The sequence below is a fragment of the Silene latifolia genome, chromosome 4 (assembly GCF_048544455.1).
Source record: "Silene latifolia isolate original U9 population chromosome 4, ASM4854445v1, whole genome shotgun sequence".
NCBI lineage: Eukaryota > Viridiplantae > Streptophyta > Magnoliopsida > Caryophyllales > Caryophyllaceae > Silene > Silene latifolia.
Window position 1 is genome coordinate 58216335 of NC_133529.1, and position 27956 is coordinate 58244290.

Genomic DNA, 27956 nt, shown 5'->3' on the forward strand with positions numbered 1-27956 from the left:
GAATGGAAAGATAATTCCATAGTGGGAATGAGAGTCCATGATCGTTACAAACTCGTAGAAGTTAATCATACCCGAACATACATGACTTATGATCTATTTATACTCGCACATCAAGCTCATCAAGTGTATTTTGCTTCTTATCCAAGCACGAGTAATGATAAACATCAAAAGTAATGGTGGGCGGTCATTAAGACAAAGGCTAGATCAAAATTTGATACAACATTTTTTCAAGAAGAAATTGTATCAAAATCAGTTTTATCTCCAATTGATGATGAAATCATTCATGAGAATGAGAAAGAAGCGGGAGGGGAGGAGTTGGAAGAAGAGGAAGAAGATAATGTGGAGGGGACAAATGATCACATGGAGGAGGAGGAGGAGGAGGAGGAGGAGGAGGAGGAGGAGGAGGAGGAGGGTGAGGGTGAGGGTGAGGGTGAGGGTGAGGATGATGGTGATGGCGATGAGGATGATGAGGATGATGATGAGGATGATAATGAGGATTAGGATAATGAGGTTTTTACATCTTTTTGTTATCAATTTATTTATTATTGTGTTTCCTAGCCATTTTTTATGTTAATATGTTATATTATTTCGTTTTATTTAATTTTAATTAACACTTTCTAACAATTTTATTTGTTCAATTGTAGTTGTATAATGGCACGTGGTCGTGGTGGTAGACAACGAGGCAGATTTAGTGGGGGCCGTAGTACGCAGGAGGAGGAGGAGGAGGAGACCACGGAGGTTGAGCAATCCTTAGAGGATGACACTGACGAGGAGGAGGAGGTCGAGCATGGGATCCCTGTCACATACACCGAGGATAACAAGATCATTATTGACATTAGGGGTCTTTGGTAAGAACTTCGCTTTATTTATTTTTTTATTAGTAGTTGATTTATTTTTAATATGAACATTTTTAATTCGTATTTAACATGTATAATTTCGGGTTTAATTCCAGGCATGTAGTTCGGGGAGTCACCGCTAGCACTTAGCAAAAGATGACCAGGGGTATTACTTGGTAAGATGCAAGCGAAGAAGATAAGGAGGGATGGTTCAATAACTTTCGGGTATATATGTTTTTAAATAATTTTCGTAAATGTATTCTAATTAATTAGTGATTTGTGTCTTCTAACGATTTTTTTATGTCTAGCAAAACTTTCATTGGCCTAAGGAACAAGAGCGTGCCGTTTGGGAGAGATACAATTACATCGGCAAAAAGAGGTTAAGAGATAACATATATAAGGTTTCTAAAAGGAAGAAACCCCCTCGGTTTATGGAAGGTAGTTAGTTACTTTTGATGGTTGTATTTAATTAGTTAAATTTTCATCACTTGTTATCTATTTAATTAAATACTAATATTTGGCAATTTTTTTTATAGGAACCGCATATAAAGAACTGATGGAGAAAAGAGATACCCCCGAATTGAAGGAGAAGTCGGCTCGAGCAGCGATCAATAAAAGGGGAGGCAAGAAGGATGCCCACATTGATGCTACGCATTACGGAGGTTCTCAATCATTCTATGACCGAGCAATGTCAAGTGTACGTCGTATATTTAATTTTATATATAAGTTAGATTATGTTTGATATTATATTTGGAGTTAAAGTATTAATTAGTCTTTATAATTTAACCCTTGTTTTTCATTTTCGGAAGGCGGCCAAGAATAAGGGTAAGATGCCTACGGTTCCGGAGCTTTTCTATGACACGCTTAACAAAGAAGGAGCTAAGGGGAAAAGAGTGTGGAATTCGAAGAAGAACGCCAATTTATATGTAAGTTTATAATACAATTCTTTTCAAATATTTTGATTACATATATATTATTATACAAGTATAACCTATAATCATTAACGCTTTAATTTTTTAGGCTAAATTTCGAATTCGAAACGAGATGAATCCCGACGTGTCCGATAATGAGCTCTGGCTTGATTTAGTGGATGGCTTCAATAGGGGGGGGGGGGTGTATGGAACCGGAACGGCAAGAGAACTCTTCTACGACCGACCTACTTCGGGAATCCCTCAAAGCCAAACATATATGCCGAGTATCGTGTCTCAACTTCAAACTACACTTGAGACCGAAAGAGAAGAAAGGAAGGCGAAAAGGGAAGCAAGGGAGGCCGCAAGGGATGAAGAATTGAAGAGAATGAAGAAGAAAATGGAGTTGATGACCACTTATTTCTCGTCTTGCAACCCGGTATGGCGTCCACAAAATCAAGACCCTAAAGATGCTTCCGGAGGAGGTGGTTGTGGAGCGTGATCTACTTTGCCGTGTCATTGACTCAGTTGTTGGTTGTTTATCCTTTTACTTGTCGGATGTTTTAGTTATATGCATGAGACTTGTTTATCCTTTTGTTTAGTTAGACTTGGACACGAACCATCTTGTTGCGTTGGTTGTAATAACTTGAATTCGGATTTAATTTGTATGAAATGTGACGTTGTTGGCCATCGTGTGCATTGTGTATGCTGCTGGGTTGTAATTTTAATTACAGGTTCAAATTGTAGCCATTTGGTTCGAGCTAAATGAAAATTTCAGGTCTAATCTATACGAAAATAGCGACTGAAATCGGCTCCTTAGCGACCGAAATCAGTCGCTAAAATGGCGACTACACAAATCCGTCGCGAAATTGGCGACCACATTGGCGACCACCCCCGTCGCAAACCCCCTGACCATATTTTTCAATTTTTGCAACATGGCGACTGATTTGGCGATAGATACACATGCGTCGCCAAATTGGCGACTAAATTAGCGAACACTTTCCGTTGTTATTTTGGCGACTACCTTGTTACCGTCGCCATTTTGGCGACTACTTTTGGTCGTTATTTTGGCGACTACACTTTTACCCGTCGCCATTTTAACGACTGAAATCCATCGCCCGAGTGAATTTAGGCGACTAAGAGTTGCGACGACCACTTGGCGACTGATTGAAGTCGCCCGAGAACTTTTAGCGACTATTTTCCGTTGCGTAATTCAGTCGCCCGAGAGCAGATTTTGTGACACTCCCATATACCGAGGAGCCTTAACTAGACCTTTCTTCGCATATAAGGGCATCACCATCTCGGTTGCCCGAGGTAAGTAATCATTAAAAGTCGATAAAAGAACAATTACAGTTATGTTACAAGTGTTACAACTAAACTATTAAATGAAAGATACAACTAGTCAACTATATACTACTTCTGTCATTACTCGTGAGGACTCATCCTAACCAAGACTCCAGCTAGCATCTGAGACAACACCTGCTATGACAGACTCCTCACCATAAGGGATCACGGCAAACACACAAGACAAACAAGACAAACCACACAAGGTCAGTAACTGAGACAAGACACAACAGACACTACCGACGTACTACAAACACAGCCAAACACACACACAATCACAACCACTCCAACCGATCTCCCTCACCGACTGTCCACTAGACCAGCCCTGCCAGTGGGGGACCGCAACCGTTCCCACCTAAGCCCCGCTCATCATACCGAGCGAAACCCCTGTCCCATTAATGTGCACATCCCCTCCCGTGGCGAGTTCCACGGAGGGTGAAACTAGGGCGTGAAGCCACTCCCGCAAGTGACTCCACTCAGCCGAGGACGCACCTCGAAAACCAGAGACAATCAATCACAGACAGCTGCAATACAACAACAACAAGACAGCACACACCAACCGATTACCATGTATACTCAATCACACGGTCACGATAACAATACAACAACGACACAACAGCCGACACACCAGACAACAGAAACTGAGTAGGGGAACCTACCTTTAACCAAAAGCAGCGATTCCTCGATCAACCATACGGCATCAACCAAGCAAGCAATCCCTATACAAATAGTACAGAACCCTATCACTACCAAAAACAACCCTACAAGGAACAACAAAGATAAGATGATGACGATGACATACCTACGCATCTCACAACGGCGTTACGACCGCTACCCAACTCAAGTAACCCATCCTCAAGGTAATAGCATCCTCAAAGGCTCCCATGGAAGGTATTTAGTGAAGGGAAAGGAGGGAGACGACATCTAGGTCTGAAAGAAGGAGGCGGCAATGATTTGCGGTTTTGACAAAACACGATTATAAACCCTCGCTGAAAAGACGCTAGTCGATCGAGTAACCCACCTACTCGATCGAGTGGCCCCTACTCGATCGAGTACCCAAGCTACTCGATCGAGTAACCTCTACTCAATCGAGTGCCACTCATCCTCATACTCTAACAAGCCACTAGATATCCCTGACACGCATTCCTAAAGGCCATCACCTGCCCCCAAAGGTCGGTCCACGGATCCCTAAAAGGGTGGGTATTACAGTCTTCCCCTCTTAAAAAGAACTTCGTCCTCGAAGTTCGACTCATCCTTCCCCAAACAGCACAACAAGAAACCCAGGGTCCACCCTCCCGTTCTCCTGACATAAGTCCACTAGTCACTAGAGGCATTAGCCCATTATGCCGTCATCATCCACTGTCCAACACACCACATACACGAACTCTTACAACCACAACTCGAATTAACATAACCATCACACAAAATATGTCACATAACGATCCTATTACAGATTCACATAATGCACGACTCACAGCTGAACCACTCCACTACCGTTTTTGATATCCTTATCTCTTTATGACTATCTTTTCATGGCAAATTACTCGACTTTTACTTAAACATACAAATTACTCATCAAACAATTAAAACAATTATAACTTCATGCTAGAAATATAACAGAGACCATAGCAAACACTACAAACAAACCACAAAATTATTATAATATCGGTCTTTTATTTCGCGACATTACTCTTCCTCTTAAAAAGGAACTTCGTCCCCAAAGTTCACCATCAAATAATTTTTCTAACCCATAAAGCACCTTGACGACATTACTCATTAATCACGACTAACATAGTCTTCTATATATATATATATATATATATATATATATATATATATATATATATATATATATATATATATATTGCCTTACGAGAACAATTATCAAGAACCATAAAAACATGCATATATCAATTGTATATAGTGTAGTTATGGAAATTCTGCGAAATAATTAACAAGTCTTTTCGATAATAAATAAGTTATGCCCTCTTGTAGATGTTGATAAAATAAAAAGAATGCAATAAAAGGAACTTTTGTGTCACATTTACTCCCACAAAATGTCATTTATAAGAAATAAGTCAACTCAAACATGTTACTATCCTTCAATAACCATTATAACTATCGAAACATGCAAAAATATAAACATTCAAACAATTTTATTTTCGAAAAAGTGCATGTAACAGTGTTACTCGATCGAGTGGGTTACGCACTCGATCGAGCTGGCCCTACTCGATTGAGTATCTTAGCTACTCGATCGAGTAGCCCGAGATCAGAATACCCTTTAACTTACACACCTACAGCTACTCGATCGAGTGAGGGACACTCGGTCGAGTAGCCACAGGTCAAATGCTACTCCAAAACTTCCCTAACACAATACAAAAAAATATATATATATATATATATATATATATATATATATATATATATATATATATATATATATATATATATATATATATATATATATATATATATAATCGCATAACCGCGAGTCGGGATGATAACCCGGCCAGAAATCCTGCAAACAAGTCTCGGAAAAGCAAGTACGGCCTTATGGCCATCAATACAAACCGAACATAATAAGTACGAAATGAAAAGTTCCAACCAAAGCAAACTAACACCTGATACAACTACGAACAAGATAAGAAAAAGGAGTATCACTCCTCCTGCTGCTGCTGCTCCTCAATGACATAATCTTCATCTCCACCACCACCCGAGGTACCTGCTCCTGATGCGCCCAAACCCACATCACCACCGGCTCCAGCATCTGGTCTCATGTACCAAGGGGTCAAGCCACCGTAGGGGTATGACTGAGGTGCTCCCCATGTGGACGCATCCACCGCGTAAGAGCAGAAAACCCCGCTGTAGTCCCCAACTCCCCTCCACCAAACTGGATGTGGTCCCGAGGTCCCAATACCTAGAGCATAAGCCATCTCGTGCATGTTCCGGAGCGTCAAGGTAGAGGACACTCTCTCTGCCAGGTAGCTGTCACGCGTCGCCGGGGTATCAAGGTAAGGGTAACAAGGAAATGGGTACTGTGGCAGTGCTACCAGCTGTGGCCGTGTCTCAGCCATCCTCTCCCTTAGACGACGTGGTCCTCTCCCTATCCTGGGTCTATCCTCCGCAGCTCTCACATTCTCCCCATTCCTTGGCTCAGGCATGACTCGAAGAATCTCCGGGTCGATGAAGTACGTCTGCCTCGCAGGGCGCGCCTCAGACTCCTCCTCATCATAATCGACAGCTACCACTACCACAGGTAAAGGCTCTGTCAGTGGAAGGTGCTCAGGAGCTGGTATCTTCATCCAACTGATTCCCCACACTCTCCATGCTAAAATACCATCCTCTAAGGTTCTCAACCACTTCAGGTCGAGGAAGTAATTTCTGTCCATGGTAGGTACCAGGGAGGCTAAGGGAACGTACTCGGAGGAAGCCTCAAAAGAAGCTAGCTTTTCAGCTAACCGGGTGGCGATAGGACCACAACCCAAAAACCTAGTGCTAGAGGAGGCCATCAAAGCAAGATTAGCACATACTATAGTGGGAGCATTGAAGGTCACTTTTTCAGTCCGCTCAGGGTTAAGGTAAGCCATCAGAAGCAACAACTCGTGGTAGTTTAACTTACTCATATCAGACCTCTCGTAAAGGAGACACGACACAACACGGAGAAAGATCCTCAAGGTGACATGTTGCACATCATTTATCAACATGTTGCTAGTGGTGGGAGCTGATTTCCCGGTGATACAGGGCATAAGGCGACAAACTCCACATTCAGACGGTATGTCACGAAGGGATCCCTTGGGAGGCTTAGCCAAGCCAAGGTGAGAGGCAAAAAGGTCCATGATCAAAACAAAACTGGTGTTCATAAGACGGAACTGTACGATCTGCTCAGTCGGCTCGGTTTTAAAAGAGCTCATGAACTCCAAGGTCAGAAAAGCATATGAATGCTTCCGCAAACGGTATAGTCCAGTGAACCCCAAAGTCTCAAAGATATGATGGACATCCGTCTCAATATCTAGGTCCTCTAAAAGTGTCGTGTCCACACAACGAGTCGGTTTCATCTTACGGGATTGTAAGGCTACAAACCTTTCCCGTTGTGTAAAGTCTACAAAGACCACAGAAGGATACTCGGGTACAACTGGTACCACCGGTCCACTCCCCTCCCCAACTTCGGGCTGAGAAGCCCTACCCCTCTTACTTTGTCTGGTCCCCAAGTTTAGTCTCGGCATCTGCTTCAACATATTATTTAACTACTCCAACGCATATGAACCAAAACATGTTAACTACACAAATTAAGCCATGAAAGAATCATCTAAGTACACACTATCACCAATAATTTCCCAAATTACAACTAAATTTCAATTCCTTATATCTCAGACGGTCTCTACAGCTGTGAAAATTTCATTATAATTAACACGATTTAGCTCAACTATTACAATCTTTAGGACTTAAAGCTTCAAAATACGTCCATGTACAACACAAATTCCCAATCATATGAGACGAATTTAAGTTTGAGGCACTTTTAAGACGGAGTTTTAAGACAAATTTTGAGGTGGAAATCACAAAAATTAACTCCCTACATGATATACACAACATACTTTGCCCAAATTTTCCCTTTTTACATGTAATAAGAAACCAAAACTCACTTCAAATTACCAAACCCTAGAAATTTCGATCACAAGCATATGCAGTTTCTATTCGATTTTTGTATTATAAACAACAATAATCATAAAAGGGAAGCATATAGATCATATTACAACAATTACAAGCAAATTTTCTTCCATATGAATCGATTTTTCAGATTTTCTATCAACCTAATTTTCTTTTTAATTGATGAAAAGCATTAAAATAGGAAGGAAATCATACCTTAATCAAATAAGAAGTAAAAGCACAAATAAAAGCTATGAAAATCACTAATTAGATCACCACAAACACAAGAGTTCAAGGGCTTGAGAGAGATATAGGGGTTAGGGTTTCTGAGGCTGTGAGGAAGAATAATAAGAAAGAGTAAAGAAAAGGGGTTTATGAACCCGTGAGATTGCCGGTACTGTAGCTTACTCGATCGAGTGTCTCGGGTACTCGATCGAGTGCCCTCTACTCGATCGAGTGGGCGCTATTTGATCGAGTATTCGTAGGAAATTCCTACATCCTCGATGTCATAGCTTCCTAACTAGATCGAGTGAGGTCTACTCGGTCTAGTAAGCACTCACACTCGGTCAAGTAAGGTTGGGTACATGGTCGGAATTTACGAGTTTAACTGAAGATTCCTGCAAAACAACATTACGTGTCGATTCCAAACCAAGTTCGGAAGTCGTCACCGGTTATCATATTCATTCACATTATGCCATTACTACTCAAATATATCGCCACGGTTTCATCAACTAAGATTCATATCACATTATCCCATAACGAACTTCACAACGTTGTTTACCACGCTATTAAATCATTCATGTATACACTTAACGCAATACTTCATCTCTAAACCTTTGTCTACGACTTTACTAGCAGCTTACAATCGCATTACTCTAGACACCATGTATCATCCAAGTCTACTTAGCAAAGTAACTATGTTTTAACATAAACAAATTAGTCTACTCAGATTAATCACGTCACATGCGGAAGCTTTCAACCATTCATACATTACATGCATCCATTACTATTTTGATAATTCTCATTATAATTCTACAACTTTTTAACTATCATCATTAACACTATCATAAGACTTATAAATCCGTAAAGAAACTACCATTACTAGCAACCTGAACTAAACATAGCCATTACCACATCCCATATAACATCACACGTTCCTACTCTTTTCACATACTTTTATCGTATAAAACCTTTCGCGTTCCTATTTATCATTCCACACACATATTAGTTCCATCAAAACTTTACCATATATGATTCTAACATAACTATTACGCACATGCTAACCTCAACGGAGACTCGACCACAATCAATTCCAACATAATCACCATACACATTAGGCACATAGTTGCCGACTCAACATTCCCATACCCAATGACTGGCTTAAGCACAATGGGGCTAAGATTTTGAAATGAGGGCGCCTTCTCACCCAATATCTAGCATCAGCTGGTGCTCCCAATATACATACACCAGGTTCATTTTATTAGACTCAGTATATTCATTAGGTTCATTTATTACAGGTTCCAAAATCGTCGCTCTGATACCACTTTGTGACACCCCCATATACCGAGGAGCCTTAACTAGACCTTCCTTAGCATATAAGGGCATCGCCATCTCAGTTGCCCAAGGTAAGTAATTATCAAAAGTCTATAAAAGAACAATTACAGTTATGTTACAAGTGTTACAACTAAACTATTAAATGACATATACAACTAGTCAACTGTATACTACTTCTGTCATTACTCGTGAGGACTCATCCCAACCAGGACTCCAGCTAGCATCCGAGACAGCACCTGCTAAGACGGACTGCTCACCATAAGGGTTCACGGCAGACACACAAGACAAACAAGACAAACCACACAAGGTCAGTAACTGAGACAAGACACAACAGACACTACCGACGTACTACAAACACAACCAAACACACACACAATCACAACCACTCCAACCGATCTCCGTCACCGAGTGTCCACTGGACCAGCCCTGCCAATGGGGGACCGCAGCCGTTCCCATCTAAGCTCCGCTCATCATACCGAGCAAAAACCCTGCCCCATTAATGTGCACATCCCCTCCCGTGGCGGGTTTCACGGAGGGCAAAACTAGGGCGTGAAGCCACTCCCACAAGTGACTTCACTCAGCCGAGGACGTACCTCGAGAACCAGAGACAATCAATCACAAACAACTGCAATACAACAACAACCAACAAGACAGCATACACCAACCGATTACCATGTATACTCAATCACACGGTCACGACAACAATACAACAACGACATAACAGCCGACACACTAGACAACAACAAAAACTGAGTAGGTGAACCTACCTTTAACCAAAAGCAGCAATTCCTCGATCAAACATACGACATCAACCAAGCAAGCAATCCCTATACAAATAGTACACAAGCCTATCACTACCAAACACAACCCTACAAGGAACAACAAAGATAAGATGATGACGATGACATACCTACGCATCTCACAACGGCGTTACGACCGCTACCCAACTCAAGTAACCCATCCTCAAGGTACTAGCATCCTCAAAGGCTCTCATGGAAGGTATTTGGTGAAGGGAAAGGAGGGAGACGACATCTAGGTCTGAAAGAAGGAGGCGGAAATGATTTGCGGTTTTGACAAAACACGATTATAAACCCTCACTGAAAAGACGCTAGTCGATCGAGTAACCGACCTACTCGATCGAGTGGCCCCTACTCGATCGAGTACCCAAGCTACTCGATCGAGTAACCTCTACTTAATCGAGTGCCACACATCCTCATACTCTAACAAGCCACTAGATATCCCTGACACGCATTCCTAAAGGCCATCACCTGCCCCCAAACGTCGGTACACGGATCCCTAAAAGGGCGGGTATTACAGATTTCTTGTAGTGCAAGCATCAAGGAGGAGACAATACTAGATGGTCTATGTAGATAATGAAGTAGATTGGGCAATGACGAAAGGATTCTTGCATCCCCGGATTGATCCTCGCGGATTATGAAGGAAGAAAAGAAGAAAAGTTGTCTGCCATAGGATCCGAACGGATCACAGACGATCCGAGCGTCTTCCTTCACCACCATCCGAGCATCCCGTACTGAAGACGCTCGTCCTGAAGCAAGAAGATCTGAGCGTCTCCCCTGACAATCCGCTCGGATCACACTCTAGAGAGCCCGTGCCTATTCGCAAGACGCTCGTCCCGTGCCAAGACTAGCAAAACAAAAATGCTCATTTCTTTGGAGAGGAGCATTTCCTCAACTTTTCTTAAGGAGTTAATAGACATTTAAGCCCTTAGTCACCCTAATCTTTGTACTTAATCTTTAGTATAAATACCCCTTTGTACTACCTAGATTAGAATCAAGTTGCAAGAGTTTCTTAATCAAGTTCTAATCATTCCTTAACCTTGTAATCAACTTTTAATCTAGTCTTAATACAAATCTCAATACTTAATCTTTCCTTAATTTCTCTATTGTTCTTCATTTATTTTGGGTAATTAGAAGATTATTTGGGTTTAATTGGAAGATTGACAACCTTCCATCAATCATCAAGTACTTCTATTATTCTTTGCTTTATTATTTGGAATCATCTTCATAGGTATAATTCTCTCTTAACCTTGTTTAATTATTGTTAATCATTTTCATTTATTCATCAAGTTTTACCTTGCTAGTATGATTAACAACCTTGTTAGCATGTTAAACTTGATAATAAGTGAGTAGTTTCCTTAACTAGGATTAATGGGGAATTAAGGGAAACCAACATGGGGATTGATTCATGCTTAATCTAATATGTTTTCATAATTAATTTGCTTGCTTGTTGTGATTTCAACTTATGCAAATGTTATGTTTGATGAAATGCGAGCCTATGAATCCTTGCATTTTTTACTCATCACTTATCTTTTCAATGAGACTTGTAAGCTTATACACCAACTAGAGTCTCATTAGACTATGCATATAGTTGGATAAGAAGGATTAACTCGACTTGTAGGTGTTGTACAATCTAATCGATTCGGCTCCGGGACCCAAACCTTCCTAGGGATTGTAAGCTTATACACCAACTCGATCCCATCACAATAATAATTGCTTGCTTATAACTTGAGAATATGTTTGTATGATCAACTCCCATGAATCCCCTATGAACCCATGACACCCTAGTCCTTTTAATCAATTGTTTACATCTCATTTTAATCAACTTGCTTATTTTTATTACTTTGCTTTTATATTGTTAATTGGTCTAGTTGATCTCCTATCTCAACCCAAATTGTGAAACCCTAAGACACAACCATTTGCAATTGAAAATCCTACATCAATACCTGTCCCTTGGGATCCGACCTTTACTTACCTCTTTACTAAGAGTAGATTGTGAAGTTATAAATATTGTTTTGGTTAGGTAGCTTTTGACGACGAGTGTTAACCTCGAACCAAAAATGGCGCCGTTCCCGGAGACGGTGTTAACTTGATTTGATTTTCATTACTTATTTTTAGTTGTGTCTTTCGTTACCTTGAGGGAGAGCACTTCCTCAAGGTACTTCTCACCTTTTCTATTAGTATATTTTGAAAGATGGATATTATAGATTGTTTTGTTGAGGACCACTTAAGTATCCCTTTCTTCAAAGACCCTTTGCAAGCATTGGAAGCCTTAGAAGCAAGTGAGGCCAAAAATAAGCATTGGGAATTGGAAGTAGATCTCCTTGAGGCCGCTCTAGCCAACAAAGAACTTACTTATGAGCAATCCGTATTGATACATGACATTCTGGAGGAAGCATCCCAATCCATTGAAGATGAACAAGCAACCGAAGATCATACCATACAAGCCAAGGAGCTAGATGAATTTGAGTATGATGAGGTTGATGAACTTTATGAACAAGTCGAATATGCCATGAGAATGGAATGTATAATGGAGATGGAGCAAATCATTAATGAACCCTCAATGGAGGAAAGTGAGGTACCAACTTCAACCCTAAAACCCCCTCCCCCAAATTTGAAATATGCTTACCTTGATGCATCTAAAACTAAAACCATGATTGTTAATGATAAACTCGATGAGAACCAATTGAAAAGTTTGCTTGATGTGTTGAAACAACATAAAAAGGCTATAGGTTATTGTTTTGTGTGGATTTTGCGCAAGGCGAAATCAGGTCAGGGTGAAACTGTGTAGGGTTAACTAGCTCTAGGTAGTCTGTTGGTCAGGTCGTCAGGATATAATAACAAGACGTAAATGAAATAACAATAATATCAAGACAAGCAATTTTGTACGTGGAAAACCCTTGAATGGGAAAAAACCACGGGCACCAAGCCAGGAGAGGATTTCACTATGCAATTTGAGAGAATAATTATGTGACAATAACAATCTTTGTATTTCTCTAAGTATTACGTATGGATCTTCTTGCGTATATGTCAGATGCCCTCTAAAATATCCAAAGTGTTCCTTATATAGTCTTCTCTCCTGAACGGCTGCATAATATGGCATTAAAGGCAGAATATTCTTCATAATTACCAGTAATAATCACCGAATATTTCTCTCTTAATTAGCGTATTTACTGCATAATCTTCACACTTAATGCTGCACATTTAATTCCTTTAATATACGCAGATATGGTCAAATATCGTCCTGATATTTTGACCGTTGTCCTCTCCATGGCCTGGAGCCTATCTTCATGTGCCCTGATAGCCTGACACCCTGACAGCCTAGTAGTCAGGTTCAGGTGAGATACTGATCAGGGCGGTCTGTGAATTCCCAGACCTAACAATTGCCCCTTATCTCCTTATTTGTAGTGCCAGGACGAAAAAATGAGGAGATAACTTTAATCTTGGTAAGATTACCCAACTTCCTTAATGATTTTGCGGCTGAAACCCTAATCTTCTTTGCTATAAGTACTTGGGTGCTTCATTAAGTTGAACTCATCAACACAATTTCCTCTCATCTTCCTCCTTTAACCATTTTCTTCAGTTTTCTTGATTTCCAACTTCCTTAAGCCTTAATCAATTTTTCCATAATTCTTCAAATAATGGTTGCGAAGAAAAAAGCTACCAGGGCAGCGGTTCCTGCAACTCCTCCTCCTCAGAATCCCGAGGAAGTTTCTTCTGAAACCTTGCTTGCTTCTTCCGCTGCTCCATCTCCCACAGTAAATAAGCCGAGTGATCCTCCATTGGAGATGATTTCAATATCTCATGGTGCTTTTCAATTCAAGCCTGCGAAGGCTTTAAATGAAGATCAGTCTCCTGCAAACCGTTTGAAGCCTGAGTTCGAGAAAATTTTGAAGGACAAGGGGATCATCCCTGCTGATGCTGAGGTCTGGATCCCTGAGGATTCTCCTATCAGGGCTGACTGGGCTTATCGTTGTTGGTTCTGCATCCATGACTGGGCCTTCAGGGCAGGTTGTAAGCTTCCTTTTTCTCCTCTTGTGGTTGAGGTTATTAAGGAGATTGGTGTTCCCTCTAATCAATTAATGCCGATGGTGTGGAAGGTTGTATGTTCTATTGAGAACCTCTGAAAAAAACACAATATTTCTTTTTCTCTTGACGATTTGAAGACACATTATTATTCGTTAAAACAAACGATCCCTGGCCGTATAAGTTTTAAGGTCATGGCGTCTACTACTCCTCTTCTGAGTAATTTGGACAGTGGCCATGATAAGGGCTGGGCTGCTAGGCTACATGTTTGTCAGGACCAATTCTGTGGGTCCTGACCTGGCGTATTTAAATCATGAAGCCTGCGTGGCTGGTGAGTCTTTTGGTTTCTTTCTTTGACCTGCATGTTTTATCTGTTAGTGAAAAAATGAAATGAAAATAATAAGTCATACCTCCTATGTGTGCGAGTTGATGAGTTCGGGTTTCAAAACGAGTATCCCACTCCCAATGTTTCTGCTTTCCTTACTATTCCTCCTTTGGAGAGGTCCTGGCCTCTTTGTTGCGGGGTTGGTCACCTTCCTCGCTTTTGAAGGCTGACGGTGTTCCCAGGGCAGCTAAGGCTTCAGGGGCTGCCAGTGCCACTACTTCGGGCAGTAAGTCCATTTTAATCTTTCTTTTCTTTTTATCTAGGCTTCTTGATAATGTTTGGTTTATATTGCTGATATAGCATTTCGTGTTGCAGCCACCAGGTCGTCTATTCGCCTTGCCAGGTTTGGTATGGCTGACCTTTCAGCCAGGCTGGCTAAAATTAAGGAGGAAGGTCCTCAGGGAAGCGGGGATCTTGAACTGTCATCGACTTGACCGAGCGATCCGATCTTTGTCAAGGTTACTCCGCACATCGCTTGCCCCGTCGAGTTACGAGTTCGAAGAACCCAAAAAAGGAAAATTGAAGAAGTTGATGTTTCTGCCCCGGTCAGGGAGGTGAGAGCCAGGCTGGATAATATGGAGGCTGCCAGGGTGAAGATCAGGGACTATGCAGCTTCCAAATCGGATGTCATACTTACCCTTGACCCTGTTGAGACTGCTACTCAGGCAGTTGCTTCAGTAGACCACTCAGTCAGCCTCTTGGCTGGTGCCCTGGCTGCTGTGAGGGAGGTATGCTGGAATAATTTCTACGCGTGTTTTGTTTTGGTAATTTTCTATTGTTGGTATAAGTTACTCATACTTTTCTTGTTTTTAACTAGGGTGCTGCGACCTGTCTCCATAATGCCAATCAGGCTACTTCTTTGGTGGCCAGAATTGATCTGATGAGATCAGATTATGATAGGTCAAGTCCGGGATTTGGATTTTGCGCGAGCCGACGGGCCGCTAAAGTGCCGACTTGACAAGGGTGCGCAGTGAGAGGGATGTTGCTAAGACTGAGGTAGTTTCGAGCAAGCGGCTGTTGCAGGAGGCTCTGGACAGAAATGAGGAGCTCACCCAAGAAAGGGATGACTTGGAGTTTAAGCTGGATGATGCTTCCCTCTATTTCTATATCAAAGGAAGGGCAGCTGCTATGTCGAAGCCTGTCGAGGCCAGGGCAAAATGGGACCCGCATGGTGAGATGGCTTTTTTGCCGCTTCAAGGTATCGACGACCCGCACAATTTGGAGAATGAACAGGAGGTTGACTCCCAGGGGAGCGGGACGTTGAGGTGAGTGGCTAAGAGTGGGAGCAGGTTGTTGATCTGCTTTGCTTCTAAGGAGAAGCAGTAATATATTTTAGTTCTCGTTGGTATTTTGGCCCATCCGGGGGATGTCCACGGACAAACATTATTTTTACTTTCCTGTTTTGGGACAGGGGGACTCTCCCTGGCCTTTATGAATATTTTGGCACCTTTGCCCCAGGGGGTAAAGGTTTTTATTAACATAGGCATGATGGCCTTCTTTTGGCTTATCCTATCTTTTGCTTTACTTGTGAATTTGATCCTGTTGGTGCTGTCAAGCATCTTGCTTGAATAACCTGCACATTATTTTTGTTTTAATTTGTCATGAGTATTTCAACCAAGTATAGTTTTTTGCTATAATGGTTGAAGGGGTGGGAAATCCGGCCTGTCAGGAGGGCTTATGTCCTCTGCCTAGATGGAGGGCTTGGTATTCGGCCTGTCATGAGGGCATTTAGACTGATGGTCGGGATAAAACACCCTTGCACCTGTCTTATTGCGTCCAACCGGTTGTAATAAGTGGCGATAAACCTAGTCGTCAGGCAATTATTTCATGCCACGATTGGTCCCGACTTTTTTATCGTATCGATGGTGGTTACCAACTCGTTAGGCACAGTTAAGTGCAGAATTTTTGTTTCAGGAATGTACAATTGAGTAGCTCTCAATCCTGAATATTTATGCATATAATCTTTTATTATGTATAATTATTCAGGATTCAAAAAGTAAATAGATGGGTTAGTTGAATAGGTATAAAATACAGACAAGGCATGTAAAACATGTAGTTCATCACATAGCATGTTGGGTTGAGTAGTGATTGAATTTATATCTGATTGTAGCGTGATCTTTACATATGGAATAGTTTTAAATGAGTTACATTCCAGGATCTTGGGATCATTTTCCCTTCTAGTGTTTGGAGTCTGTATGCTCCTTGTCCAACAATTGAATCAATTAAGTAAGGGCCTTCCCATGTGAGGGCCAGTTTGCCTGTTGATTTTTCTTTTTTATTTGGAAATACTTTGCGTAGGACAAGGTCTCCTTCTTTAAAGACCCTGACCCTGACGTTTTTATTGTAAGTCCTGGCAACTGCTTGTTGGTATGATGTCATCCTGATTTTGGCAGCGTCTCTTAATTTTTCTGTCAGGACTAAGTTGCCTTGCATCAGGTCTTTTTTTGTTTCAACGTTGTTCAGGCTGCATCTGGATGTTGGTACCCGTACTTCCGCAGGAATGACAGCTTCACATCCATATACCAGGGAGTAAGGTGTTTGGCCTGTAGCAGTTTTTGGAGTTGTCATGTCTGCCCATAGTACTAATGGAAGTTCTTCAGCCCATCTGCCTCGTCTTCTTTTCGACTTCTTTTTTAGGCGACTTATGACTACCTTGTTGCTTGATCGCCTGGCCATTAGCTTTTGGATATCCAGGGGTCGATGTTACCAGGTTGATATTCCATTCTTGGCAAAATGCTTGGGTTCTTTTCCCCCACGAACTGAGTTCCGTTGTCACATACTATTTCTGATGGGACTCCATATCTGCAAATAATGTTTGTCTTGATGAAGGATATTACTTCTTTTTCGGTTACTTGCCTGAAAGAGTCAGCCTCAATCCATTTGGAGAAGTAATCAGTCATGGCTAACATGAAGACTTTTTGTCCTGGAGCTACAGGCAGTTTTCCCACAATATGCATGCCCCATTTTATAAATGGCCAGGGTGCGGAAATTGAATGAAGGAGTTCAGATGGCTGATGTATGATTGGTGCATGAATTTGGCAGGCTTCGCATTTGGAAGAGTATTCAGCGTCAGCCCTCGGTGTAGGCCGAGTAGCTTTATCCGAGAACTTTGCTTGCCAGGCTCTTTCCTCCTTTATGGTTGCCACAGTGTCCATCATGTATTTCTTAAAGTACTAGTTTGGCTTCGTCAGGCTCCAAGCATCTCAGGTAGGGTCCAGCCTGCGATCTCTTGAACAAGGTGTTATTGATGATAGCATAAGTTGAAGCTCTAATTTTAAAAGCCCTTGCCTTATGCCTACCCTGAGGTAGTATTCCTTGGAGAAACCAATCGTAATAGGGTTTAGTCCAAGAGTTATTGTCCTGATTGACAGGATTGACTGTTCGGGTTTCTTGATGGTTGGCTCTAATAAGTGCACAATTGGTATTTTATCGAAAATAGTGGGGGTAAAATTTGAACCTAGGCTGGCGGAGCATCACACAGGTATTCGTGTCTCTTGATATTTGATCTATATCAAATAAAGCAAATTTAGCGGTAAGGTTTTTTGCATATTCTAAATACGAAATCATTTTTGCATCCTTAGCCGTATAAATTCCCTTAATTTGATTGGCACTTAAAAGTGAATCAGTTTTTACCTTTAGGTTTTGAACACCGAGGTCTAGACATACCTTTAAGCCTGCTATCAGGGCTTCATATTCTGCTTCATTATTGGTAGCTTTGAACTCACAGCTTACAGCATGAGCTATCACATCTCCCTGTGGTGATTTAATTACTAGTCCTAACCCTGTCCCCCTAGCGTTGGATGCCCCATCTATGAATAGGGTCCATTCCTGGTCTGAGGTTTTATTTTCTAGTTGATTGACCTCTTTTATTAGGTCTGGTTCCAAGTTAGGGCTAAAATCAGCCACAAAGTCTGCTAGGGCCTGCAATTTGATCGCTGTCCTGGGTTCAAAAGAGATGTCGTACGTGCTAATCTGTACTGACCATTTGGCCATCCTGCCTGAAAGTTCAGGCTTACGCAGGATAGATTTTATGGGTAAGTTGGTCCTGACTATAATGGGGTGACTTTCAAAGTAAGGTCTCAGCTTGGTACATGACATAATTAAAGCTAAAACATATTTTTCAAGTAGTCCATACCTCAACTCAGCATCTAGCAGGCTTTTACTTACATAGTAGATCGGATGTTCTTTGCCGTCCTGTTCTTTCACCAGATCACACATTATTCTTTGTGTCGTGTGAGATAGGTATACTAACAAAGGTTCTCCCTTTTCTGGTTTAGCTTGATGAAGGGTGGCGATGATAAATAGGATTTTAGATCCCGAAAAAGTCGTCTCATACTCATCCGTCCACTGAAATTGTTTATTTTTCCTGAGGAGGTTATAGAATGTTTTGCATCTTTCAGAGGATCTTGATATAAAGCGGTTCAGGGCAGCTACCCGGCCTGTCAATTTTTGGATATCTTTGACAGACTTGGGCGACTGTAGTTTCAGGATAGCCTTTATCTGTTCAGGGCTGGCTTCTATGCCTCTCTTTGTGACCATATATCCAAGAAATTTGCCTGCAGAGACTCCAAAGTGGCACTTTGCAGGGTTCATCTTCATATTATACTTTTCCAATATCTCAAATGCTATTTCTAGGTGCTTCACATGATCTTCTGCATTCTTGGATTTTACCACCATGTCGTCTATGTATACTTCTATGATGTCACCTATCTGGTCTTTAAACATCATGTTGACCGGTGCGCCGGTACGTTGCCCCTGCGTTCTTGAGGCCGAAAGGCATGGCAAAGTGTAACAAAGATATGCCTCGATGCGTAATGAATGCAGTACTCTCCTGGTCAGAAGGGTGCATTTTTATCTGATTGAATCCGCTGGAAGCATCCATAAATGTTAGCATCTCGTGGCCTGCTGTGGCGTCTACTATGGCATCAATATGAGGCAGGGGGAATGGATCTTTTAGGGCAAGCTTTGTTCAGGTCAGTGTAGTCTACACAGACTCTCCACTTCCCATTCTTTTTCTGTACAACAACTACGTTAGCCAGCCATTCAGGGTACATTACTTCCCTGATCATCCCCATATCCAAGAGTTTTTCTACTTCCTCATTTATTATGGTGTTTCTTTCAGCTGTAAATTTGCGCCTTTTCTGCTGCACAGGCTTAAAAGATGGGTCAACATTGAGCTTATGAGTAATAATATCAGCGCTAATTCCAGTCATATCAAAATGTGACCAAGCAAACCAAGATGATTTATTTTTAAGGAATTTAACAAGTTCAGGCCTGACACTATCTGGTGCGTCAGATCCTATTAAAACATACCTGTCAGGGTACTCAGGGTTTAGAATTACCTGATCTGTTTCCATTCTGGGAGGTGCTACATAAGTGCTCCCGACAGGATACTGTAATTGCTATGCCAGGGACTTACCTGCCTTGGAAGGCTTCAAGTCTGCTGTGTAGCACTCTTGGGCTATCTTGTAATCCCCTTTGATTGTGGCTACGCCCCAGTCTGTTGGTATCTTGATGCACTGGTGATAGGTTGATGGTACGGCCTTGACATTGTGAATCCAGGGTCTGCCCAGGATGGCGTTGTAGGATGACAAGCAGTCAAGAACTCCAAATTTTTCATAGGATGAGACTCCTTCCACGTAGGTTGGGAGGTGGATTTCTCCTAGAGTGCTCCTGGTTTCACCACTGAATCCTACTAGGACGCTGGATTTTTTGATAATTTGATCCTCGTTTATCTTCATGGCTTTCAGTACGTCAAGCATGATCAGGTTCACTGAGCTGCCTCCATCTACCAGGATCCTTCTTACTATGGCTGTTCCAATCTGCATAGAAATGACCAGGCCATCATGATGAACATCAGGGATGCCCACCAGGTCACAATCATTGAAAGTGATTGTTGGGGCAGGATCCAGCTTGCAGGGTGACACAGTCCTTGGTGTCCTGGCTATCTTTTTTGCTGCTGAACTTGTCAGGCCACAGATCTCCGAACCGCCGGATATGAATTTTACTTCATAGATTGGTGGTGGTGGAAGAAGGCTACGATCCTGTTTGTGCTCCTTGTTTTTTTTATCTTGGTTTGCCTTCCTGCCCTTCGTCTTGATCAGGTCTTTTAAGTACCCTGATTTTAACAGGTAGGCTACCTCCTTCCTCATGGTGAAACAATCATCCGTGGTGTGTCCAATATCCATGTGAAATTCGCACCATTTTGAATTGTCTCTTCTGGGATTTGGATTTTTTGACTTCTTGGGCCATCTAACGGTGATCCCATCTTTGTCAAGTCTCTGGATTAATCTGCAATATCAACACTAAAGTTATGTTCGGAGATAGGTGGATAAACTTTAACCTTACCTTGATACTCATGGGCCAGGTTAACCGATCGGACCGGCCCGGAATATGGTGTAGGTCTGTAATTTTTCCCTCTGTTGCTTTTCCTATTGCCTCTTTCATGGTCCTTCGGTCTACTGGGTGATCCAAGTTTGTAGCTTTTATCTTCTTCCAGCCTGATGAAAGCAAGAGTCTTGGCCTGAACATCTTCGAAGGTATGGCAGGGGGTACTTAGTGAGTTCATTTGTATAAGTCTTTGTATGGTAGTAATCCTGTCGAATGCCTCCCTTCTTTGTTTCAACGTCACACCTGGGTATAGACACTTTCTCTTTGTTGAATCTTGCAAGGAATGTCATGAGAGTTTCATCAGGCTTCTGTGTAACTCGGTAAAGGTCACTGGATCATTTCTCCAACTCCTTGCTACTTGCAAACTGCTGGTTGAAACTATTGATCAGGTTGGCAATGGAATGGATGCTGCCAGTAGGCAGGTTGATGTACCACTGCAGGGTAGGGCCAGTCAGGGTCGTTCCAAATCCCTTGCACATGCAAACTTGTCTGAACTCGCTGGGAATAGATGCAGCCAACATCTTTTGCTTATAAAGAGCCACGTGATTTTGTGGGTCCGTGGTTCCATCATAGACCCTCATGGATGGAATTGTGAACTTTTTTGGTAGGTCTACTTTTGCTATTTCGTCTATGAAAGGCGAATCATAGATATTTGTCGGGCGACTTCTTCCATCTTGCGGGTACTCCTGGTATCTTGTCGAATTTTTCGTTGAGTTTCTTGATCTCCTGAACTACTGCCATCATGATGGCTGCTGCAGATTCATCAGGTTTCTCTTGATCATTATTTTTTTGCTCATCATCACCATCTACGTTAATGGCTTTGGGGATACTTGGGCTCCCAAAACTGGAAAAATCATTGTTTTTGATGATTGATGAAAATGGGGTTCCTGGTTGGAATCTAGAGCCTGCCCCTTGGGTTTTTTCCAGTTTTTGCTTCAGGGCCGACTCAGATTCTTTCAATTGCAGGATCTCTGCTTCAGTTTGGGCTACTTTTTCTTTCAGGCTTTCCAACTCATCGATTTTTTGGAGAGCTGCGTTCAATTGTTCTTCAACGGTGGGTTGGGCCATTTTTGTAGGTTTTTAAGTTTTTGCAAGATAAGAAAAAAGGATTTAAAGAGCTAGATGCCCCACGGTGGGCGCCAATTGTTTTGTGTGGATTTTGCGCAAGTCGAAATCAGGTCAGGGTGAAACTGTGTAGGGTTAACTAGCTCTAGGTAGTATGTTGGTCAGGTCGTCAGGGTATAATAACAAGACGTAAATGAAATAACAATAATATCAAGACAAGCAATTTTGTACGTGGAAAACCCTTGAATGGGAAAAAACCACGGGAACCAAGCCAGGAGAGGATTTCACTATGCAATTTGAGAGAATAATTATGTGACAATAACAATCTTTGTATTTCTCTAAGTATTACGTATGGATCTTCTTGCGTAGATGTCAGATGCCCTCTGAAATCTCCAAAGTGTTCCTTATATAGTCTTCTCTCCTGAACGGCTGCATAATATGGCATTAAAGGCAGAATATTCTCAATAATTACCAGTAATAATCACCGAATATTTCTCTCTTAATTAGCGTATTTACTGCATAATCTTCACACTTAATGCTGCGCATTTAATTCCTTTAATATACGCGGATATGGTCAAATATCGTCCTGATATTTTGACCGTTGTCCTCTCCATAGCCTGGCGCCTATCTTCATGTGCCCTGATAGCCTGACACTCTGACAGCTTGGTAGTCAGGTTCAGGTAAGATACTGATCAGGGCGGTCTGTGAATTCCCAGGCCTAACAGTTATAGTCTAGATGACCTTAAGGGGATAAGTCCCAATTTTTGTATGCATAGAATTTATCTAGAAGAAGACCATAGGCCTACAATCCAATCCCAAAGGAGATTAAACCCCTACATGCAAGAAGTTGTAAAAGCGGAGGTTATGAAATTACTTAATGCGGGAATCATATATCCTATATCGTATTCTTTGTGGGTTAGCCCCGTTCAAGTGGTACCTAAGAAAGGAGGTACCACGGTGGTAACAAATGATAAGAATGAGCTAATACCCACAAGGAAGATTACCGGTTGGCGTATGTGTATTGACTATTGTAAATTGAATTCCGCAACAAGAAAGGATCATTTCCCCCTACCATTCATTGACCAAATGCTTGAGAGGTTAGCCTCTAACAAATTATTTTGCTACGTTGACGGGTATTCGGGATTCTTCCAAATCCCGATACACCCGGATGACCAACATAAGACAACTTTCACATGCCCTTATGGTACTTTTGCATATAGGAGAATGCCTTTCGGGCTATGTAATTCCCCCGCTACTTTCCAAAGATGCATGATGAGTGTTTTCTCCGATTATCTAGAAACCATAATTGTAACACCCCCATACTCCAAGTGCCTTACCAGGACCACTCAGGTATAAGGATACTACCATCTCGGTTGCCCGAGGCAATGAATATCATAAGATAATAAAGAAACGTACTTTAAAAGTAATTATAGTTTAAGTGATTACATGTTCAAAACCAAAACTGATAGAAGGAAATACAAGTTCTCAAAACTATTTACTATCAAGATACTATCAAGCGACATACACAGCGGAAGACTTCTAAACTGCAACGTGGTGACTCATCCCAGCTATCCCTTACGCAGCGTCTCATACCTGCTCAATAACTGCTCACCACCCCCGAATGGATCACCACAGTTTTTAAAACATTTAAACGGGGTCAGTACTAATCACACAATTTATATGATCCAACAACACAACAAACAACATAGCTCAAACAGTCACACACACAATCACACCCACTCCAATCAATCTCGTCATCGACGTCCACTTTGGACCAGCCCGCCCGTGGGGGACCGCGCTGCCGTTCCCACCTAAGCCCCGCTCATCATGCGAGCGATAACCCTGTCCCATTAATGTGCACATCCCCTTCCGTGGCGGGTTCCACGAAGGGCGAAACTAGGGCGTGAAGCCACTCCCCGCAAGTGACTCCACTCAGCCGAGAACGCATCTCGAGAACCAGGAGACAAACAATCAAAGCAATCACAATACAACATCAACAACCGTCGAATCAATCAACAATATACAATCGTAACGAGTCTCAATCAATCAACAATCACTAACTACAAAGACAATCACCGCACATTATGTAATTAATCTTTGAGTAGGGAAACCCTACCCGGAATGCAACACAAACATCGACGATCTAGCAAATTGTCTCAAAACTTCCCTCTACGAACCCTTCTCCTATACACATAATCATACAATTATCACCTAATCAACATAACCCTCCCAAAACCCCCAAATCTACCCAATTAGGGTTTTAAACAAACTCAAAGAAACAGTATAAAAATGGTATGTAGATCTTACCCTTGACGCAAGGAACACTATGATGCAAAGAACAAGATGATCCGACACTCCTAGCCTTGGGGATTTGCCAACAACGCGACGAGAGAGAACTACGTAACTCCTTTTTCTTTTGAAGGGTTTAGAAAGGTTAAAAGTGATTAAATAAACTGACGGAAACCTTTTATATCAAACTCGCGTTATTAGCAAAACCCGTCAAATCATTCCCCGTAAACCGGCTACTCGATCGAGTAGCTAAGGTACTCGATCGAGTGCCCCTTTACTCGATCGAGTATCTACGTTACTCGATCGAGTACCCAACAGGTCAGAAACTATTTTAAAACGCAACACACCCATACTCGACAGAGTAAGGCCTACTCGATAGAGTACCCAGAGACTCATAAAACCGTAGTATTACAGTCTTCCCTCCATAAAAAGAACTTCGTCCCCGAAGTTCAACCCATACATAAAAACAACATACTAACTCGGTCAAGACGCAACAAAGCAACTAAGAACTCAAAACAAAACCCCAACTTACAAAACATGAAACCATGAACACTTAACACCAAATCTACCAACTATTCCTACCTCCACACCTCGCTCACGATGTCGTATCAACTACATCATAAACTCTCCCGACACTAACTCCATACATAACCAACTACATAAACATCAAACGGAATGTTACATTCTACCACCCTTAAAAGGAACTTCGTCCTCGAAGTTTACTCACACTCATAACCTCATCATCCAACTGCCAACACTATCGAAGTATTGTCGCATTCCTAACATCGAACTACTACAAGCACGTCCATGACCTTTTAACACTATCAACTACAACATATACAAATCCATAACTTATGCTACACCAACACTCTACTTCCAAATATACTACCATATGAACAACCATCAAAATCTCTGTTATTGCATCCTACTCCTCTTAAGATAAATGTTACATCCTCGTAACTCACTAATACTAAATCCTAGATATATCTTTTCATTATCCTCATCACCACCTCATGTCAAAGATAACCACCTATAACCTAAACACTCGCCATGCACATATCCAAGGCTCTCTTACTTAAACATTTTTCATACCTCAACTCATACGGCACACCACCTAACCTATACCATAAAACTCGTAGCAAAATCACCATACTAACTCTCCATTCTTACTGCAAAACAACATACCTCTCTATGTAAGGCACCTATCTCCCAAAAGCATAACTCACGATCTACACTCGTTACGTACACTCACACTAGATCCTCAAGTTCTTTTCTTTATTACCGCAAAACTCATACAAAACTTAACATGACACTAATTCCCAACACCCTACACTCATTTGTCCCAAAATCGATTATGAACCACTGCAGCGCCCGGATCAATACAACACATGTTCCACCAATCACTTACCATGACTATGTCTAAAGCCTCATCTTAAAATAAGATCAAAAAATCAGTAATAACTTCTAACAATCGTGTCCCATCAACGTAATGTCACTATACCATGACAACAACGAAAACATATACAACTCTCTTTCATATCATACTCTACCCTCATACCAAAACCGAATCGGTAAGAAACATCAATAACCAAAACAACTGTCTATCTCGTACAAACCGAAACTCACAGAAGCAACATCAAACAAAACAACAATTTATGTGTAATGGTATGTACTTTCGAAACTCGAATCATAATCATCCTTCCTACTCCACCACAACCGGTGACGACATCGCAACACCACCACCAACAGCCACACCGCAGTGCGAAAATACCCGCATCACAACACTAGGTACCGTGCCCGGATCATCACCCGAGGCACCACAACTACACCGATAGACATCACAACAGACACAATCCCATAAACACTGACCCAACATAACTTCTCGGACAAGAAAAACTTACTCAAATCCACTTTACTAAATCACAATGCAACATGTTATATGAATTAAACAGATAACAATCTCATGAACATCATCCTTACCATTTCACGGAATAAACAAGTATCATCCATACACATACAATTTTAACTATCCATGCCAGATCAATCACATTATTACCTTTTGAACCTCATTCCATTAGTATACCGTACTCAACATAAATTACAAAACAATCATATAACAACTTTATAATTATCACACCATACCACTTCTTGTGAGGTCAGAACCTCACACAAACACTTACACGTATCATAGACCCGTAATCACATCCACCTAGTCAATCCTGATCACGTAAGTTACCACTCAACAAAGGTTACCTGTCGCCCGAGCTTAACTCATATGCCCCTCATAACATATTCTCCCATTCGCATATCCATCACCCCCTGCCAAATGTAACCATACTATTAATACTCAACTACTAACAACCGCGTCATATAACCACATCTTACACTCTCTCACAACCATACATATCAACCTGGTCTCTGTAAAATCAACCGCTTCAGAAATGTTACCTTTCTAATATACCATCACCCTTAACCACTAGTCACAAACCATAACACTACCACTGTCCGGACATCAAATCCTTACACTCATCTCTAAATATCACGATTTCTTTCCTATCTTTGGTTAACATCCCAAATAACGAACATCAAATCTTTCAACAAAATTACTTCAACATTTTTCTCAATACCATTCTTAACTGTATCATCATCTAAATCTCCACCAAAACCTCATATCATGCAGATATTCTACCAACTTCTTACTTTCCTGAATTCCTTAAAACTCAAGACTAATCATGTTGTCCCGAAACTCCTCTATAACCATTAACTAACATCCTCATGATTGGTAGCACACATCTCGACGACTCCTTACCTCTATATCACATAACTCCGGTCAACATTTTCTTAGTTTTATTCCCCTCATTCTTTTTCTTTTACAATCTACAAAATCAATTAACCATTCAACTCCTTATCACTTCTACCTAACTCTTTAGTGTTCCGGTTACTTTCTCACTGCTCCAAAACTCACATCTAATTATTTCATATCGATATCATCTCACTCTTTCTTACCACAAATATTCTCTTATTATGTCATCAATCACCCTTGCCACTAATCCATCCATAGAATCAACGTTTACTGTTCAACAATTACATCTCTAGAAATCAAAATTCCTTTCATACCACTAATTGCCCAAGGAAATCACACAGTAGTTTCATCTCTTAATAAACCAAATCTACCAAACTCATTCACTGTCTACAAATCCAACTCGCGACATGTCTCCACAAAGTTCACTATATACTACTCTTCTCAACCCTTTTAAAACGAACTTTCACTGTGTATATTCTTAACCCACACGACTCCTAACCATCCCCCTCCATGATTCTTTACACATCTCAAGATGCCACCATTTGCGTCCCTCATTTCAATCTTTTCATTCTCACGTTCCATAAACTCACATCATCCCTTGCCCCCATTTAATTACTTTTGCATTACTCAACGTACAAACATATCGCTCATCTCATCTCACAAAACATGCTCTATGTCTCAATAAACCATAACGATCTTCCTTTTCTTTTTCCACCATCTATCACAACCACGTATAACTCATGTCCTCCCACCGAACTCATACTCACCACAGGTGCCACTCACTACACCACAAGGTTGGGTAACTTACGCGTCAAGACTAACGTACATGTAAAACAATGCATAAAGAAGCAAAATAACAACTTTGAATTAAACATAATATACAATGAATTCAAAAGATAAGCATATGACCCAAAA